This window comes from Mustela nivalis (assembly GCF_964662115.1).
Source record: "Mustela nivalis genome assembly, contig: HAP1_SCAFFOLD_1008, whole genome shotgun sequence".
Classification (NCBI taxonomy): domain Eukaryota; kingdom Metazoa; phylum Chordata; class Mammalia; order Carnivora; family Mustelidae; genus Mustela; species Mustela nivalis.
In genome coordinates, this window is record NW_028135656.1 from 217093 (window position 1) to 220803 (window position 3711).

The 3711-nt window shown below is 38.0% G+C and overlaps 1 pseudogene across 1 annotated transcript; it reads left to right on the forward strand.

Annotated features, from left to right (window-relative positions):
- The first annotated feature begins 721 nt into the window (after positions 1-721).
- On the forward strand, positions 722-1737 carry LOC309857638 (RAD51-associated protein 1 pseudogene; annotated as a pseudogene). The gene has a single exon. The product of its transcript is annotated as an RAD51-associated protein 1 pseudogene (transcript).
- Positions 1738-3711: the final 1974 nt, after the last annotated feature.

Here is a 3711-nt window from a genome sequence, read left to right on the forward strand (position 1 = left end):
TGAAAGTCCTGAAGAATTCAGAAGAATCCTGACATTGTCAGTCTATGATGATGATTCTGCTAATGACACCATTTTATGTCAGTCTCAAGGGTTTGGTTAAAATTGTGGTCATTATAAACATCCACTTGTAGGTATCAAATTCTGATAAATAGCATTCTTTTCTTCCATTTGGTAAATGTAGAGGAGAAAGTAAGATTTCTTAGCGAGTTAACTGCCTACCAATAGTATAATTAATATTCACTCCAGTGTGGTTGCCAGGTATGGTCCTGAAGAATACTTTTTAACACAACATCAGTCTTAGACTTTGAATATTCTGTATTTCTCTGTTGTTGATTTAAAATGTATTTTGCTTTTTTCTTTACAGAGAATAAGTCTTCTGAAGAAGACTTTATAACCAGGTAGGATTTTTGTGGATTTTTTTTTTTTAACAAATTCTGTGTTAACAAGGGAATGCAGAGAAAAGCATTTGTTGAGAGTTCTACTGTGTGCTAGGCACTATATTATGTGCTTGACATTTATTACTTATATAGTCATTACAATAGCATCACGAAGTAGATGTGCTGTTACAGCCCATTTTTTTTTTTATTAATTAGTCATCTGTGGTTCAGGAACACTGATTAATTGACCTATGATTCTATAGTTAAAGAGTAGCAGACCCAGAAACTGCCACTGCTGCTAACAAGAGCTTGAACACTGTGAATTTTCAGTCTTGGAGGGGGCCATGGTGCCCCCCGTGAGGCATAAGAAACTAGTCAGTTACTCACAGTTTGAAATTTCTGGCAGCGATGATGACTTTGTTTCCACAACCACACCTTTGAATAAGAAGCCCAGAACAATGCCAAAAGAGTTAATATGAGAAACAAGGAAACCTAAACTGAAGAATCTCCAGAAAGAAGATATCCCACTACAAGAGAAAACCCCTGAAAAAGGATGTCTTTAGGTGATGAGCTCTACCAGCCAGACTTAGAAGTGGCACTAGCTTTATCAGTGAAGGAACTTCCAGCGGTCACCATTGATGTGGGAGAGGCTCAAGATACAAGCACCAAAAAAATGTGGCAGCAGCGAAATTGGGACAATGACTAAGGCTCCCCATCTCTCCGATTGCAGTGTAGCCAGTGATGATTTAGATTTGGATAAGCTTACCGAGGAAGATGATGTGTGCAGTGCTCAAGGGAAAAGAAAAGCAGCATCAAAAGCTGTGGTACAACAGAGGAAGATTCTTTTGGAAGGCAGTGATGGCGGTAGTGCTGATGACTCTGAACCGCTGGTGGAGAGTCTGAGGATGAGTCTGATTTTAGGGAGAGTGAAGATGATGATGCTAACTTCACTCTGGGAGAAAATAAAGTGGAAGAAATTAAAAAGAAAGAAGTGAAGGTAAAATCCCCAGTTGAAAAAAAGGAGAAGAAACCTAAATCCAAACGTGATACTTTGGAAGTGACTTCAAGAGACTGTGCTCCAGCTGCCCTGAAATCAGAATCTCAGCCTTCACCAAAAACGGCTTTATCAGTGAAGAGGCCATTTGGAAACCACTACAAATATGCAAACCTTCCAGCTGAAGCTGGAAGCAGAAAACCTAAGTAGATGCCACCAGCGCTGTCTGGAAGCAGCAGCAGCAGCAACAGCAGCAGGAGCCCACTGGCAGGGGTGTCTGTTAAGTCTCCAAATCAGAGTCTCTGCCTTGGCTTGTCCAGATTAGCACAAGTGAAACCTTTGCATCCAAATGCCGCTAGTGGCTGAATGTGGTAGTCAGCGAAGGTTTGATTAAGAGAAAAAGAGTTTTACAAGTGTGTTTATGTTTGAATTGTGTTTCTGTTTAAGGAGGGTATCATACTATAAAGGAATCCTTTAATGTAAAAAAAAAAAAAAACACAAACGAGTAGTAGACCCATGAATTGACTGTCAGCCTGTGTGACTCCCACACCGATTCTTTTGTCCCTCAGCAGCACTGGGGTTAAGGTACAAATCCTAGTCAGATCAATTCAGAGAGTCAAATGTAGTTATGTGTTTGCTTATTTAGATTTTCCTAAGAGACCAGGTTAGTCCAAGCATTTGTCCTAATATATTTGACAACTAATGATAACTAGGGGTAATTAGTGCAGTGGCAACTAGTCTCTTGTTTTTACTGTCAAAGATTTTAGAATGGCTCTCATTACCTATGGCCATAGTACATAGCTTTTATATAAACAAGACCTAATCAGGCAAGTTCTTAGACATAGAGATGTCTGCTCTCCTTGAGATGAATGATTTTCCAGAAGTGATGTATATGTAATTTAGGTGTAGGCCTTGATATGTTAATTAATTTTATCATCTCTTTAGAAGATATTTCTAAATGATTCTCTGTTTACTGACTTCCCACTCTAGTTTTTCCTTTAGGCTAGTTCCCTTGATCTTGAAGCTCTTTCTTTTTTTGTAGATTTTTTTCCTTTTCTCTGTTGACTTTTCTATAATCTTTTCTTGTTTTTTTTTTCTTTTTTCTTTCTTCTCTGCTTTTCTTGGCATTTCTTTTATTCCATTTTTTCCCTTTCTGCCAGGTAAGTATTCTGTTTTTCTGTAGACAAAATCAAAAGCACATAGAATTTCAGGATTTTAGGACATCTTAGAGATGAACTAATCAAAATACTCTCTGGTACTATAACCTGTGTTTAACATCCTCACCAAGTGATTATTTAAATCGAGAATTTGAAATGCAAAAGAGATTAAAGTAACTTATTTGGATATAAGTGACAGAAATGAGATTTACATTCAGGTTTCCCCTTTTTTTCTCATCTTAATAGGTGAATGTTTTAATAATAGAAAGATGGGGAGTTGGTCTAGTGAACACAGTGAAGGTGCGTAAGGAAGGAATTGGCAGGAGAGGCCAACTTTCAAGAATAACAACACTGGGTTGGATAGGAATAAGAGTTTTAGAAACGATGTCACAATATTTGGGCATATGATAAGTTAGATAAAGATGGATTACAGAAATGAAGGACACACACATGGGAAGGAACGAAGGACACAGGATATTGGGAGTTGTTTAGAAAAGCTTATTAAAATAGAGGGTTCAAGGGAATCACGAGCATTTTTTTTGATGATTTGTTTAATTGAATGAACTAGCATACTTCAGGTTTTCTTTCTTTCTTTCTTTCTTTGTTTTTTTTTTTTTTTGGTTCTATTATTTATTTATTTATTTTTAATTTATTTATTATTTCTTTTCAGCATAACAGTATTCATTATTTTTGTACCACACCCAGTGCTCCATGCAATCCGTGCCCTCTATAATACCCACCACCTTGTACCCCGACTTCCCACTCCCCGCTGTTGAGAGGTTTTAAAATCATTTGAGCCATGAGGAAGGCTTTTTACAGCATATAGGAATGTGATATCATCTACTTCCTGCCCAATCTTGGCTAAGATCCTCTTGAGTATCTAAGGGGGAATGGAGATTCTGAACCACACAGATATATGGCCCAAGGTAGGGGTCTCCTCACTCCACCTCTTTTTCTAATTCTTTGATGTCTTTCCCATGTACATGTAGGGTTTGGTGGGCTAGGACTGGCTGTCAGATCAGTAACAGAGCTTCATTTGGGTAGTTGGTAACATGTCTACATTGAGATGATTACATGGATGACTTTCAGTTTAGCTTGTCCTTCAGGAGCAGGACATGGCTCCTACTCTTGGCCATTTGAAGGTGTGCTTGTTTTGGGAATCTGCTTTCATAGGCTAAAGTTT